Consider the following 18,066-nt stretch of genomic DNA (forward strand, 5'->3'; position numbering starts at 1 on the left):
TCTTCTTCTTCTTCTTCTTCTTCTTCTTCTTCTTCTTCTTTTCTTCTTTCTTCTTCTTTCTTCTTCTTTCTTCTTTTTAGTAATTTCTTTGACATCAGCCATAGAAACAAGTTTCTAAGATGTATCTCCTCAGGCAAGGAAACTAAAGTTAAACTGGTAGGACTAAATCTAAATAAAAGCTTTTGCACAGCAAACCATCAACAAAACAAAAAGACAACTTAGTGAATAGGAGAAGATACTTGCAAATTATATATCTGTTATGAAATTAATATCTAATATATACAATTAACTTTGACAACTCAATCCAGGAAAACACAAATAATCTGATTAAAAATGGGCAGAATACCTGAGTATGAATTTTTCCAAAGAAAAATACAAATAGCCAACAGACACATGAAAAGATGCTTAACGTCTAATCATCAGGAGAATGCAAATCAAAACCACAATGAGATACCACCTTATACCTGCCAGAATGACCAGAATCAAAAAGACAGGTGTTATAAAGGGTGTGGAGAAAAAGAAACCCCCTGCACTGTTACTGGGAATGCAAATTAGTGCAGCCACTGTGGAAAACAGTATGGGAGTTCCTCAAAAAACTAAGATTACCATATGATATAGTAATTCCACTACTGAGTATTTAGCCAAAGAAAATAAAAACATTTACTTACAAAGATATATGTACCCCTGTGTTTATTGAAGCGCTATTTGCAGTAGCCAAGATATGGAAGCAACTCAAGTGTCCATCCATAGATGAATGGATAAAGATGATGTAGTATGTATATATAATGGAATATTACTCAGCCATAAAAAAGAATACGATCTTGCCATTTGGAACATGGATGGATCTACAGGGTATATGCTAAGTGAAGTAAGGCAGAAAAAGACCAATACCATATAATTTCACTCATGTGGAAACCAAAATAAACAAGTGGGAAAAAAGAGACAAACAAAAGGCATAAATACAGACAACAAATTGGTGGTTACCACAGGGGATGTGTCAGTAGGAATGGGTAAAATAAAGAGGATTAAGAGTACAATTATTTTGATGAGCACTAAGTAATAAATGTATAGATTTGTTAAATCATTATAAATGTTGTATGCCTGAAACTGTAAAAAATAAAAAGTACAGTTACCTAGGTTAATGACCATAGGGCACTTTTGACAAATTTAAGAAAATATTTAGAAATATTACACTTGTAATTTTATACAAAGGACTTTTGTCATAGGTATGTTTGGTCCATGAAGTAAGCCTAAAATTTGTAATTGGAATGATCTCATAGAGGGTCTCAAATCAGAGCTATTTTCACAAAACATCTGTGCTACTTTTGACTTACAATGAGGAAAGATGATTTATACAAATTATTTATACATATCTAGAGATGTCTGCTATATGGACCATTACTGTAACTATGATTATGATGTAGTTCCAGCTGCCTATTAAAATTGCTCAATTTTCTTTTTTTTTTTTTTTTTAAAGATTTTATTTATTTATTCATAGAGATGCAGAGAGAGAGAGAGAGGCAGAGACACAGGCAGAGGGAGAAGCAGGCTCCATGCAGAGAGCCTGACATGGGACTCGATCCAGGGTCTCCAGATCACGCCCTGGGCTGCAGGCGGCGCTAAACCGCTGCACCACCGGGGCTGCCCAAAATTGCTCAATTTTCATTTGGTGATTACATAATTCTGTCTCATTGCTGTTACACACATACTGAGATCAGAAGCATGTGGTAATTTCATAGTTAATAAACAGTGTTGGACCCTAAAAGGCCTTCTTAGTTTTATCTAGCAAGTAAGGAACACTTCATGAACTGTGGAGTATATAGAAGGAAGCGGGAATTTAGAAGTTTCCAAGTCTCATGAATATTCCAAGGTACCCTTACTCCAATTGCATTTCACACATTCTTAAGCCCATTCTAAAACATGAATTGGAATCCCACTCTTTTACTCCACTTTGCTAGATCACTTTTCTAGATCACAATTATGTGAACTATGTCACAGATTTAAAAATAGCCATTTTTAAATAGGAAATGAGTTAGGTAGCAGAATTTAATTCATAGTCTCTTTAGGATACCACTGTAGAAATGGATTCCTAATTTTTTTTCCAGACCTGTGTACTTCACTACTAATTAAATTTAAGGGATAGAGCATCTAGTTAGCTTGGCTTTCTGAAGTATACATAATTTGGTGGAGAGGATGGTTATCTGATGGCTTGATTAATGTTTCAACACGGAATATATACAATGAGAAAATGGATATTCTCAAACCCAAGGCAGGGATACTACTAGAAGCAGGAAAATGCATGCTGAATGGATAGAAACATGATTGTCTACTACATGCCCTAAAGATGGATCATAAAGAAAGCAGAATATTAGGAATAAGGGAACAAAGTTGTTACACATCGTTCTAATTACTAGATGTGTGGTCACAAGACACTTCTCTGAGCCTGTGTTTTTTGCTTTTATTTTTAAAGTGAGGTGGTTAGAATAGTTGATCTTTAAAGATAATTTTGGTTCTATATTTCAATACTTTCTTTACATTTTTGATAAATTATGATGGTAAAATGACCCAATCATTATTAATTACTTTTCAACCTCAGTAAATATATCTGGCCACTATTCTCTAGATATGTACACACTCTTGTTACATATGAATGTGCTTACTCTCTTTCATGGTTGATTCAGTGACAAAAGAGTAAAGATTAGTCCTAGGAAAATATTTAAGTAGTTATAAGTGTTTCTAGTAACACTTATAAGTCTACTTTTGATGCTATTCATCTTCTCAGGCCCTTCCTCTCCAAACACTGACCAATATGCCCTGCCAAAGAAAAGTTCTGGATCTTTCTCTGGTCCTCACATCCAGTATCTATATTTTGTCACAATTTCCGTAGCCATATTTTTTTTCTAATTGCTGATGACCAAATAATTCTGTGTACTGCATTTTGATTCAGTGATCATCTACGTCTTCCTGATTTTTTTTGTTTGTTTGTTATCATACACGCTGGCAAACTAGAGTCATGTTTCCAGACAGTGGTGTCAGCAAAATTGTGGTTTGCATTTTATTCAAACAATGTACTTACATGATACTTGAAAGATAGAAAAGGAAAGCATTATTCTACTCTGGCCTGAAGGTTAGGTATGTGGGCCTGATGACAGCCCTGAAGTTTGTAGTAGTTCCCAGTAAAAGTTCCTACAAAAGGAAGTTCTGCTGCTTAGCTGCTGAAGGCAGTTAGTAGATCATTGTTGACAATTTATTGTGTGTGTGTTGTGCTACTTTTTAGTATTTCAAACACAACGCTCCCTCAACTAAAAAATTGTGCTCTTTTAAATTTTTTTTGATAGTAAATCTGAACGTCTTTATCGAGGCTCAAAAATTAATGACGAAAGCTAGGGGAGAGGACCCTGATATGTCTATACCAGAGACTGTCTCTAGGGTCAGGAAATCTTGCTTCTTTTCATAATATCAATAGATAAGACAAGATTCTCTCCTTTTGTCAATACTAAATATTTGCCAAAAGTTTTTTGGTTGTTTCTTGGCAGTCTCCTAATCTTGCTTTCAAAATATAATCCACCTACATCCTTTAGGACTCTGTGAAATATCAACAGATGTGTATTATCAGGATTCACTGAAGCTATGGGTATAAACATTTCCATTCCTTCAGCGTGGCCCCAGTGTGGCATCATCAGGCTACAGACTAACATAAGGTTTAGAATGCTAGCCACTCATTGAAAGATCTATCAGCTCAGTATTATTTAGTGTGAATTTACAGAATTATAGATAAACTTAACATGTTAAATAACAAAATTAATAGTTTTCAGTTATGATAAACTGGTTATATATTTATATGCCCTGTGTGTGTCTGTATGTGAAGATAGAGTGAGAATGAGATCAAATAAACGGATTTGAATGAACCAAGAAGTGAAAATAATTTAAAGCCTCAACTGGACAGAAATTCAAAGTTTAAAAATGCTGTATATACAAATTTTATTTAAGTACCAACAGTGCTAACACCACAAAACAACTATATGTATAACCCCTAATTAATCATATCATTTATTCATATCCATATATATGTGCAATCCTTGTTTTATTCTCTTATTTGCAAAATGGATCTTTTATTCTCTTCTTTACACATCTGTTATAAGATTGGCTTTTTAAAATGCAATTTTTCATTTTATTATAAGTATTATTTCATTGTTAACTGTTAATCAATTTAATATATTGCTTATTTTATACATTTTTTGTATTTCTAGTAGAGTTAGTTTCCAATCAGACAATGAAAATAATGGTCATGGGGTGCCTGGGTGGCTCAGTTGGTTAAGCATTTACCTTCAGCTCAGGTCATAATCCCAGGGTCCCTGCTCAGCAAGGAGTCTGCTTCTCCCTCTCTCTCTGCCCTGCTCCTGCAGGTAGTAGTTTGTATTTGCCTGATTTCCATAATTTAGCCAGCCAGGTTACTTACAGTATATGATATATTTTCACTATACACTGTGGAAGAATATGTACGGAAATCATCAAAGCTACAATAAGCTCCTTTTTTTGTCTTAATATCTTTTATAATATCATTTTTTAAGTTTTTCTTTTATTGAGCTAATTACTGCAATTATTGGTAAAAATGATAATTATAAAATATTATTATTGCTTCTATATTTCCTGGATTTATTTTGTTTTAAACTATTTTGTCTTCCAAGGAAGATATTCTGTCTTTCTCTCACATAAAGGAACCCCTATTAAGTTAGTAATCATGTCTATTTGAATTAGACCTTGAAATGGTCGTTCATGCCTTTGTTATTGCAGGATTGGATTATCGCAGTCCTCTACTGGCTTCTGGCCCAGGAGGAACCTGCATAAACTCCACCTGGTACAGGATGTTGCTGTCAGATTCTTTTCACAAAAGGCTTCAGTCTGAATATATTTTCATGTTCCTTTCTGTTTTTTATCCAAATTAAGGGTTAGACAATATATAATTTTGAAACTTTTTAGTGACATTGGCTTACTGAATATTAGTAAGTTTTTGTTTTGTTTTTTAACTACTCTTAAGCAAACTTTTTAACTTCAAGGTTAGTTTATAATCATTTCATAATAAAGCCTTACAAAAGCATTCAGCACCTTCATTTTATAGAATATCTTCAGAAAAGTGTTTCAGTATTCAAGTATATGTAAAGTTATAGCTCAATAAATAAATTATATATCAATAAAGTTACATCTTAAACTTTTGTAGATACAAAAAATAATTAAAATATCTTGTTTCAAGATTATTGCTGTTGTATTCACGAATTGCTTTCTAAATTGTCGGAAGTCATGTTACAGAAAACTGACTACAATGCTCATATATACTGTGATATACATTCTATACTTAATAATTATGTTTAATGAGGGGGAAGAGCAGATCAAAATATCTGATTTTCATCTGAGAACTGATTCATTTCTGTAAGCAAAACATGCTTCAGGTAAGCTCAATACTCTACAAGAAAAGTATATATATACAAATACATACATACATACATACATATATATATATACTAGTGTGTGTATATATATATACACACTAGTATACATGTATGTGTGTATATGTATGCATATATATGTATATATGTATATATATATAGGAGGTTAGACAGATATACATACACACACACACTAGAAGTTAGAGTGACAAGGATATATAAACCAGTTTGGGGGCCATATCATTTATAATTTAATGAAGTAGATGTAAGGGATGCCTGAGTGGCTCAGCAGTTGAGTGTCTGCCTTTGGCACAGGGCATGATCCCATAGTCCTGGGATCAAGTCCTGAATCGGGCTTCCTGCATGGAGCATGCTTCTCCCTCTGCCTGTCTCTGGCTCTCTCTCTCTCTCTCTCTCTCTCTCTCTCTCTCTGTGTGTGTGTGTGTGTTTCTCATGAATGAATAAATAAAAGATTTTTTTAAAGTAGATGTGAAGTTTACATAATTGCAGCATAAACCAATTTGTTATGTGGGCTATGTAAATACTATACACATAATACAATATAAGAAAGAGAAAAGATGAGGGTCAGTAACAATTATATGCAGGATTTGACAGATTCTTAGATGATGAGAAATTTTTATAGGCCAGAACAGCAGTGACTGAAAGGAATTCAGAATGAGGAAATAATGACATACATAAAGGAACAGAGGCAGAAATATCTAAGAAATATGAAGTCACATAGTTTGACAGGAATATATGTTTGGGGGAAGGGAAATAGTAAGAGGGAAGAAAAAGTAGATTTATTTAAAAAATGGAAAAATAGTAAAAGCCCTCAAACACTTGATCAAAGAAATTAAGAGAAAGTTAGAATAGGATGGTGGTGTGATTAATATGAGACTAAAAAGATTAAATTAATGATGCACATTGGACATTATCATGTCATTACAAATAAGTAATGATGAAGGCGTGTTAGGACCAAGAATAAAAATCAAACAGCAGTAGCCTATACATTTAGAGGTGCATTTTGAGGGTTCCTAATGCATATATGTTAAGTTTTACATAAATTTATGGTAAATAAAAATTACTGTTACCCCAAATTTTAGATGAGTGAACTAAACATCAGAAAGCTTAAATAATGTACCCATTTTCACTTCCCTTAATAGATACAAGTACCAAGAGTCAAAGTCGGGTCCTACTAGCTTCTTAATCCAGATGATCTCTATGAAATCATTCCTATCTAAATGATAAAAGATACATAATAAATTCCTGTACTTTCTCTAGGAAACTATTACTTTACTGATTTTTAATGTATCTGTTATTTCAATAAAATGGGCTTTATGCCATGTTACTATTTTTAAGTCTTGTAGAGGAGGGGAAAATCCAGCTACTGAAAACATATGAACACTTAAGGTCTGGGTACAATCTGAAGTAATAAAAAATAGTTATCAATTATTTTTTAATAAAATAAATGCTTATCTCATTATTCGGTTTGTGTCTTAAGAAGACTTACAAAGATATTATATATCCACCATAGAATATGACTTTATAAAAATTACTTTCATCCATTAACATACCTGTAAAATGTTCCTATTGAAATTTCCTTTTTTAGAACCCAGACCTCTAGTTAAATTCCATACATGAAAGAATTGTTCTGCCTACCTTTTAAATAGCAGCTACAAATATGTCACCGAATTAGGGGTAACAGTTCTACATAATTTATAGACTGAAGCTTGAGGATGTGTTGCAGTGTAAATCTTGTTCAGCAGGACTAATGAGATATTGACCGCTTCCTCCTTGCTACAAACTGCCTTTATTTTGTACCCTATGCTGGTGATACTGTGTAGCAATTGGGGATTTTTATCCTTGACAAGGTGGAAATAGGCAAATCTTAAGAGAGAGAAAACTTTGTGCTTAGTGACCATATCAACCGAAATTTACATAAGAATACTACTGCTGCATAATAATTTGAGAACACATTATATATAAATAAACACAATTATTTCTAATAAATTGTTAATGCATTTACTTACTTAAAATGTCAACATTAACAAATTACTAAAATGTAAAAATCATTCTCAATATTTTAATAATGTTGGCTAATATTAATCAGTTTTATAGCTCTTCATTTTTTAGTGACGAACAAGTTCCATTTCATAAGAAATTATTTCTGTATGTTTAAATTATAGTGTAATTAAAGATTTTTTAAACAACGAATTTTGTAATATCAGAATTTTTTCTGTTCACATACTAGTATCAATATTTTAAAGAACAGTTAACTCACATCTGCAGAAGGCTTTATTAATTTATGTTTTACCATAACATTTTCATTAATCTAATTTCTTTGAAAAAACGAATACTTTTGGAACAATTAAGGACTTCTCAGTCAGTTACCGTTCATACTATCCACTTTCAGTGGAATAATCAGGATTTAACTTAAATTTAAAAATTTTACTTTGTTGAAAGATAAAAGTATGTATTTGTTGTAGTAAATATGACTAAGGGGGCAACTATAAATTTTTCCATTAAATTATTATTATTAAAATTGAGTAATAATTCTAGAATATTATCATATAAACTAATTTGTATGGTTACTTCTTATAAAATTTTTCCATTCTTTATCCAGGTTATTTATAAGGCATTCAGCTTTATAAATCTAGCTGTTCTAGAAGCCATTTTTTGAAAATTTACTGTGTGGTGTTTATGAGGGAGAGGAAGTAATAATAAAACTCACTGCATTTGAATTTTGTAATTCACTTTTCCCTCCATAGTTTTATATTAAAAAATAAATCATTTTAATACTAAGGAAATACAATTACATGAGAAATATTTAACATATACCTGAGAGAATACTCAGGTATCTCATTCTTATTAATGTACAAATTAACTGGTAATGAATCTTATTTATTTGTTAAAAAAGGACCTAGTGAACCTTTACTTGGTTGTATTTTGTTAGCAGTTGTTTGGAATAGATCACTGTAACAGTGATGATATTCTATTGTCGAACTTGTTCTATAATTCAGTTTACATTTTCAATTCAGACAGGGAGACCCATGTTCTGATTTGGAGTTTTTAGTCTACTGTAAGGAGATGGCTAAAGAGGCCAATATTTATTATAAATATAATTGTCAATCACTGAAAATGTGTAAAAGAAATAAAAATGGCAGTATAGAATTGCATTCTAATATTTTTGCAGAAATAATTGTACTGAATGTAAGGTAAAGACATTGTAGATTAAACCACTCTTAAATAGTAACAATGATTAAAGACATAATAGTTAACATCCTGTCCTTGTGTAAGACAACACAGTGGGTGAAACACATAGGAGAACATTTCTTTCCTATAAGAAATGTATGTAGTGCTTTTCCCTGTTCTCTCCAATAGCCTCATGTTTTTTTGTTGGGTTTGGGTTGGGTTGGATTGTTGCTTTTTTTTTTTCTTTAAGTTTTTATTTAAATCTCTGTTAGTTAACATACAGTGTAATATTAGTTTCAGGTGTAGAATTTAGTAATTCAACACTTATATACAACACCCAGTGCTCATCACAAGTGCACTCCTCAATCCCTATCACCTATTTAACCCACTGCCTGCCCACCTCCCCTCCAGTAATCATCACTTTGTTCTCTATAGGTAAGTCTGTGTCTTGGTTTGCCTTTCTCCTGCCCCCACCCACTTTTGATTGTTTTGTTTCTTAAATTCCACGTATGAGTGAAATCACATGATATTTTTCTTTCTCTAAATGACTTATTTCACTGGGCATAATACTTTCTAGCTCCATATGCTTCATTGCAAATGGCAAGATTTCATTCTTTTTGATGGCTGAGTAATATTCATTATATATATAATATTTGTTATATATATAATATTCATTATATATAATATTATATATATAAAACAGATGGATATATATATATATATATATATATATATATATCCCCACCTCTTTTTTATCAGTTGATGGACATTTGGGCTCTTTCCATAATTCGACTATTGTTGATAATGCTGCTATAAAAATGAACATTGGGGTGTATGTATCCCTTCAAATTAGTATTTTTGTATGCTTTGGGTAAAGACCTAGTAGTGCAATTTCTGGATCTATGGTAGTTTTATTTTTAACTTTTTGAGGAACTTCCATTCTATTTTCCAGAGTGGCTGCACTAGTTTGCATTCCCACCATCAATGCAACAGGGTTCCCCTTTCTCTGTGTCCTTTCAACACCTCTTGTTTCTTGTGCTATTAATGCTAGCCATTCTGACAAGTGTGAGGTGGTATCTCATCCTAGTTTCAATTTTTATTGCCCTGATGATGAATGATGTTGAGCTGTTCATGTGTCTGTGGGATATCTGGATGTATTCTTTGGGGGAAATGTCTGTTTATCTTCTGCCTATTTTTTAACTGGATTATTAGTTTTTTGGGTGTTGAGTTTGATAAGTTTTTTTATAGATTTTGGATACTAGCCCTTTATCAGATATGTAATTTGCAAATATCTTCTCCCATTTCATATGTTTCCTTTTAGTTTTGTTGATTTTTTTTCCCTTGCTGTACAGAAGCTTTTTATTTTGTTGATGTCCCAATAGTTTATTTTCGCTTTTGTCTCCCTTACCTCAGGAGACATTCTAGTAAGAAGTTGCTAGATGTCAAAGAGATTGCTGCCTATGTTCTCCTAGGATTTTAGTCGTTTCCAGTCTCAGATTTAGGTGTAAAAGTGGTCCAGTTGCATTCTTCTGCATGTTGCTGTCCACTTTTCTCAACACCATTTGTTGAAAAGACTGTCTTTTTTACATTGGATATTCTTTCCTGCTTTGTCAAAAGTTAATTGACCCTATAGTTGTGGGTCCATTTCCACATTTTCTATTCTGTTCTATTCATGTGTCTATTTTTGTGCCAGTACCATAATGTTTTGATTACTACAGCTTTGTAATATATTATACAGCTGAAATCCTGAGTTTTGATGCTTCCAGCTTTGGTTTTCTTTTTCAGGATTGCTTTGGCTGTTTGTGGTATTTTGTGGTTCCATATAAATTTTAGGATTTTTTGTTCTAGCTTTGTAAAAAATTCTGGTGGTATTTTGAAAGACATTGCATTGAATGTGTATGTTGCTTTAGGTGATATAGACATTTTAACAATATTTGTTCTTCCAATCCATGAGCATAGAATGTTTCTCCGTTTTTTAATGTCATCTTTAGTTTCTTTCATCAGTGTTTTATAGCTTTTAAAGTACAGATCTTTTACCTCTTTGGTTAGGTTTATTCCTAGGTATCTTAACGTTTTTTTGGTGCAATTGTAAATGGGATCAATTCCTTGATTTTTCTTTTTACTGCTTCATTACTGGTGTATAGAAATGCAACAGATTTCTGTGCATTGATTTTGTATCCTGCAACTTTACTGAATTCCTATATCAGTTCTAGCAACTTTTTAGTGGAATCTTTTGGGTTTTCTGTATAGAGGATCATGTTGTCTACAAATAGTGAAAGTTTGACTTCTTCCTTGCTGATCTGGATGCCTTTAATTTCTTTTTGTGGTCTGATTTCTGGGAATAGGACTTCCAGGACTATGTTAAATAGCAGTGGTGAAATTTAGCATCATGTTTTGATACATTTCAATATGGAGCCATCTTACAGAGCTGAAAAGCTAGAGTAAAAGACAAGTACTTATGATCAGGGCTGTCCTCTAGTCCCAGGATATAAAAGAGAAAACTAGAAAAACTACTTAATTTTTCCAGCTGTTTTAGGACAGTGTCGAGAATGGGAACTGGCCCCTCTCTGGAATACTTTTAGAATACGCACCTCTTTTCCACTGCTCAGTATCTCCTCCTCATTAATCTCTTTAAAATCTTTTCTTAACTAGCTGTTCTCCATTACTTTCTCCTGCTTGCTTTCTCTTGGCCAAGATGACCTTCACAGTAACTTTACCTTGACTGAATGTTAGGTCAAGGTAAAAATATTAGACAGGGTTCTTCCTCATTCTAGGCCCCTGATCTCTCTTAAAGTATTTTATTTAGAAAGCTTATAATTGCGAATTCTTTCTGTGCCCCTTTGAGATTCATGTTAGTCTTTTAAAAAAGCCTCTTGCCAATTTACAACCCAGGAATCTTTCTCACAGACATAGGAGACATCCCTTTCAAATGTAACCATCAAGAAAGATAGTACTCAGTCTCTATGAGGTGGCTAGGAGCCTGATTTCCATGGCGGCCAGTTAACAAACACAGATGGCCTAATCACAAAGAAAAATATCTGCAAACTCAGGTAATAACTCGATGTATCCCACACATACCTCTGATTGGCCTCCTTTCAAACATCTTCCAGTACTTCCACTGGTTCATTTCAACATTTAAAACTAATCTGGACTAAATTTCCTGAAACAAAGGGTGAGAGAATTTTTAAGGGTTGTAATACCCTTGAAAAAAAAAAAAAATCTTCCTTGCTTATTTAACTCTTCCCAGTCAATTTTTGCTTTGATACTCCTAACAGGACTTAATCTTTACATCACTTACTTGTTTACCTTCTGAAACTTCCACTTGAATGTGAATATTTGGATAAGACAAAATTGTATTTCTAAACCATCATTGGTTTTCAGCTGTGGTTTTCTAATAAAAAGAGTAACAAGAGAAAAACAAATAGTTTATTAACATGCATCACACATCATATGGGAGAAACTTAAGTGAAAGTAACTCAAAGTGGTGGCTTGGAACTCTTGCTTACATAGCATCTTCAACAAAGAAAACTAAATTCATAGAGAAAAGACAAAACAAAGGAAAGCAGTTTTGGGCTTCCAAGAGTGGCAAACTGTGGTAAGAAAAATATATAAGAGGAAACTAATGGAGTAAGTTTTGTTTGAGATTCCTCTGTTGTCATCTCTTGGTTGATAAGAGTTTATCTCTAGAAAATAAGAATTTATTTTGGGGTTGAAGCAGAAAAGGACATAGATGGCAGAGAAAACTCTCTGAATTTGCTTTTTCTTAATTACCTTCAACTCAAAATAATTTTTATGTCAAAGAGACATATATAGGGCTGACATATTCAGGTTTCCTTCAATACTGTGATAGTGGTAATTTATGTTTGGCTCATCATGGTATCTTTACTTCCTATCAAAATGCCTAGCACAAAGTATATGTTAAAAATACATATTGAATGAACAAATCTTGTTTTTTATTTTAGTTCACCATTATATATCCTATTTTTCAGCACATAATTAATGTATAATAAATACCTATTAGATACACATTGTTAATAGATATTTATTAACACTGTGATTGAAAGGCAAAGGAAACACTATGTGCAAAGGCATTTAGGTGTCTACAGCATACCAGTGATGGAGTAATTGCAACCAATTTACTGTAGTCAAAACATAGAAGAAAAACAGAAAAGAATAAAAACAAAACAAAACAAAAATGCTGACTAGACCAACAGTTACTGAACCAAATAACATCTTGAAATGCGTACTTAGGGTTTTTCTCCTTTAGGTTATGGAATGCTAAGTGAGTATAAGTAATGATAAAGGAGATCTCTGTTCAGTGTTGTACATGTGCATTACCATGACCCCAAGCCAACTCAGTCTTAACATTTCAGACCTTTTTAAGTAGTTAGCCCCATTTGTTGCCCACTAGAATAGCATCATACTGTGATAATAATAAGCATAATAGATTTCCAGTTTCTTTCTATAAGCAATCAATAAATGCCTTTACAAGTCTATCATAATTGGGAGGTATTTCTGCCTTGTTCTATGATATGGTCCTACTTCAGAGGTGAGGAGACTTCCTGAACCTCTTCAGAGAGTCAAGACTCTTTCTTGCCCAGCATATTATTAAATCAACCCTTAAAGAAATTGTTACTGGAAATTTTTCTATCTCCTTCCACAGTAAAGTGTTTAGATGTTTTTATGGGATCAATCCCTATAATTTTTTTTAGTACTAATGAAACCAAGCTTTCAGAATGTGTATATAATACCATATACAAAGAAATACAGACATAATTTTTCTTATAAGAGTAGGAATTCTTGGGGACCCTGGGTATTTTAGTCAGTTAAATGTCTGACTCTTGATTTTGATTCTGGTCATGATCTCAGGATCATAAAATTAAGTTTTATGTCAGACTCTTTGCTCAGCAGGAAGTCTGCATGAGGTTTATCTCCTCTCTCTGGCCCTCACCACACAAGTGCTCACATGTGCTCTCTCTCTCTCTCTCAAATAAATACATCTTCGAAATTTAAAAAAAAATTAAAAATGAAAGTAGCAATTCTTTAAAAATTCTTGAGGTGTAGCTATGTTGTAGCCAATTAAAAGAAATATGATATTTCTATATTTATAGTCTTCAGCAAGTAGTTTGTGTAAATATTAACATATTTTGCATATCACCATTCCAAAACACAATTTTAAATAATGAAATATTTTTATATTGGATTGAGTATGTATTTTCTTATGAAAAAATGTCTTACGGGAAGAGCAGAATCTTGAATTCAAGCATATATGTAAACTTTTAATATAACATGCTAATGAAAGTTCCTAGAAGATATTCAAAATAGATCATGGTTGCATCTTTAATATTTGCAATGAGCCAAATGCATTTTAAAGGGAAAACTTAAAGTAGATTAAAATACATAATTTTTACCACTTGTTAAGAATAATTTTGGTAATTAAAAAAATGTCAGAATAAGTAAGCTATATTCAAGGAAAATATGTACAAGAAGGGCCAGACTATACAAAGAAAAATAAAATAAAATTTGATTTAGCTAGCTATTGCCCTAAACAACTGTCAAACAATATAATTTTAAATTTAAATTTGTCTGATCACAATATCATTTTGACTTATTTTGAATAATTTCTCATTATTTCTATACACAGCTATGTTATTATAGTTATTTGTTATTTTTATAACAGTTTTTTTTTTAAAGAAGCTTCGTTTTATACCTCCTTCTGGTGTTTCTAGAATAAACGACCATCCCTAGTATGCAATAAATATACACTAGAATATCTGGTATATAGCTATCTTTCTGACCTTATTTCCTGTGGATTTCACCTCTTACTCACTTAACAACAGCCAAACTGACCTCTTGCTAATCCTTAAATATACCAAGCATGCTTCTACCTTTTCAGTTCCTAGTCGCTGCCTTGAAAGCTCTTCATCTCTTTCTTTCTTAACTTTACCATGTCTTTGCTCAAATGTCACCTCTTCAGAATGAACTTCAATGATTTCTTTACCAGAAAGATCACCCCTACTTATCTGGGTTCACAGAGTTTGCTTTATTTATTTTTGTAGCATTTATACCATTAACTCCATCATATATTTATTTCTTATCATTGGCTTTCCTCAATTAGAATGAAACTATAGGAGAGTTGAGGACTTATTTAGTTTATTAGTCCATCTTCAGTACCTATAATAGTGCCTTCACAAAATAATTACTCAATAATATTTGTTTCAGAATTAATGAATAAATGAATGAACCAGTCATCAACAATTTATAATTGTTGAGCTTTTACTAGGATAAGAGCATAATGCTAATACTTCTGTCTCATTAGTCTTTATAGAAATAATCTAGTGTAGGCATTATTCCTCTTTATAGATAAGAAAATGGGTTTATAGAACTAAAGGGAGCCAACCCAGATTATACAGTTTATATATATTGTGTAGCAGGGAGAACAATTTTGTATACAAATATTGTAAGTACAGATTAGGACATATTGAATTAATTTACCAGTGGGGAAATTCACCTAGAGATGTCTAGTAGGGAAGTGGGTATGAATCTGAAGTTTAGGAGAGAGAGCTAGTATATAGTATAGAGAGCTAGTCATACATATGATATGGTAGAGTCATGGTAAGTATATAAGTACTAGTATAAATCACAAAAATAATGGAATTTTCTAGGACTCTGAGTATGAGAAAGTAAAATTAGAAGGGAAATAGCAACCTTTATATGTGACAGACGCATGTAGTCCCAACCTTTTTATTTTATATATATTTTTAAGATTTTATTTATTTATTCATGAGAGACACACACACAGAGAAGAGGCAGATACACAGTTTAGAGGGAAAGCAGGCTCCTCACAGCGAGTCTGATTTGGGACTCGATTCCCAGACCCCAGGATAATGCCCTGAGCTGCCAGAGGCAGACGCTCAACCATTGAGCCACCCAGTAGTCCCATTTCCAACGTTTTAAACAGGGTCACATTTTCCATTCTTCCTACCTTGAAGAGATGTTATAGTGTACAACTCAGAAATGTAGAAGTTATGCTAAATTCTTCTGTTTTCATTTCCACCTAGTCAGCCATTAATTTCTTTATATGTTATATTCTAAATATTTTCATTTTTATTTATTTATTTATTTTAAATAATAAATTTATTTTTTATTGGTGTTCAATTTGCCAACATACAGAATAACACCCAGTGCTCATCCGGTCAAGTGCCCCCCTCAGTGCCCGGCACCCATTCACCCCCACCCCCCGCCCTCCTCCCCTTCCACCACCACTAGTTCGTTTCCCAGAGTTAGGAGTCTTCATGTTCTGTCTTCCTTTCTGATATTTCCTATCCATTTCTTCTTCCTTCCCTTCTATTCCCTTTCACTATTATTTATATTCCCCAAATGAATGAGACCATATAATGTTTGTCCTTCTCCAATTGACGTATTTAAATATTTTCCTAATCAACCCTCTCGACCTTATTTCCTCTACTTTGGCTGGACTTCTATAAGTTTTTTTTTTTTTTTTTTTAAGACTCTTTAAAAATTTATTCATGAGAGATAGAGAGGTAGAGACATAGGCAGAGGGAGAAGCAGGCTCCCCATGAGGAGCCTGATGCAGGACTCCATCCCCGGGCCTCAGGATCACAACCTGAACCAAAGGCAGATGCTCAACCACTGAGCCACCCTGGCGCCCCTATAATTTCTTATTTTACTCTCTGCAACAGCCTTCCAACTTATCTCCCAATTGGTGTATATTCTTATTCCTATAGATTTTTTTCTCCACTAAATAGAAGGGCTTGGGGATCCCTGGGTGGCTCAGTGGTTTGGCGCCGCCTTCGGTTAGGGGCGTGAACCTGGAGACCCGGGATTAAGTCCCACATTGGGCTCCCTGCATGGAGCCTGCTTCTCCCTCTGCCTGTGTCTCTGCCTCTCTCTCTCTCTGTGTCTCTCATGAATAAATAAAATCTTAAAAAAAATAAATAGAAGCGCTTATTTATACCAAAAAAGCCTTAATTATCCTTCTAAGTCACAGTGCCCACCTGGTGTACATTTTTCTGCACCTCTCAGGCAGCACAGGCATGAGCAACTCCATGCCTACCACCAGCATATAAACCTTTTAGCTTTGCAGTTTAATTTCTAGTACAGTGTTCATTTTTTACAAAGGAAAAACACTGGGTGATAGAGTGAATAGGTACAACCAGTATTTAACCACAAACTTGAGAGTGAAGGATTTCACAAAAGGAATCTGTAGAGATACTCAGCCTGTGAATGATGCAGTGCTTCATCATTCCTGGCACTTGGGTCTAGGATTTGGGGAGCAATTCAATGATAGTAAGGATGTGTAAGCATCTGGGCATTCCAGGAGATCTCTGGTGGTAATGTTGCTTCAGATGGGCTAACCTAAGTAGACAGACAGCCTCATCTACAAAATAAAAATGGTTGGTTTTGAAAAGGCTGAGGGAGGACTATTTTGTTCATTGCTCTATTCCCAATGGCCCACACAGTACCTGGCACTAAATAGGTGTTCAGTTAACACTGTATTATTGAAAGGAATCAATTTGAATCTCCAGCTCTTCTAAGTGTGAAATTGAGAAAGTAGCTTGAAGTCTCTGAACTTCAGTTGTTTTTGCTGTAAAGTGAACATATAGTGAGATCATGCAGGTAAACCTGTCAGATAAATTCTAAAGCAAATCACAAGTGAGAGGGATGAATAATAAAGCCGTTTTTGTGTTGTTCCTTCTAAAATATTTCTAGACATTAATATTAATTTTCATTATCAAAGAGCAATGCCAATTTCTCAGTAACATTTTTCTATTCAATAAAATAGCCATCCAAGTTATAAAAATATATATTATTCATGGAATTGAACAAATTTCTTTTAATTTGCAGGAGAAAAATGCAGGCCATGAACACTTTTATTTTTCTTCAGTTATTCCCCTTACATAAAAGCCTCCCCTTCACAGATTATAGGCCATGTTCTAAGACTTTGGCTTTGTATGCAAAGCATTTTATGTTCTGACCATTGTTCTTTGTGTCTTCATTTCCCTTTTATACTAGACATTATACCAGCAGACGTGGGAGACTATGTTTGTCCTGAGCTATCCTTACTTCCCTGAAATTGCAATGTTCTTTTTTAACCTGTGAGCATTTGAGTACACTATCAATCTATTATGCCCTTCCTGCTCTCCTGTGACTTGAATCTCTATTTCAAGTGAAGAAAGATTGCCTTACGATCAGAACATACTGCTTTCCATAAGCTGTATGTACTGTAATATATTTGGGAGGGTGATATAAACATGGAAATAGCCATCATGAACAACTAAAATAACCTCACTTATGGCAACATGACATAATTTTACACCTAATGTTTACTAACTTTATATATAGCCTTTTAAATTTTCCTTAGGAAAATTTTCTAAATTTTCCTTAGAAAAATAACTAATCAAAGACA

The 18,066-nt window shown here is 33.3% G+C and overlaps 1 long non-coding RNA gene across 1 annotated transcript in view; it reads left to right on the forward strand.

Annotated features, from left to right (window-relative positions):
- Positions 1-18,066, forward strand: part of LOC144287532 (uncharacterized) — a 150,673-nt gene that overhangs the window by 67,556 nt on the left and 65,051 nt on the right. The window lies entirely within an intron of this gene.

This window comes from Canis aureus, chromosome 17 (genome assembly GCF_053574225.1).
Source record: "Canis aureus isolate CA01 chromosome 17, VMU_Caureus_v.1.0, whole genome shotgun sequence".
NCBI classification, from domain to species: domain Eukaryota; kingdom Metazoa; phylum Chordata; class Mammalia; order Carnivora; family Canidae; genus Canis; species Canis aureus.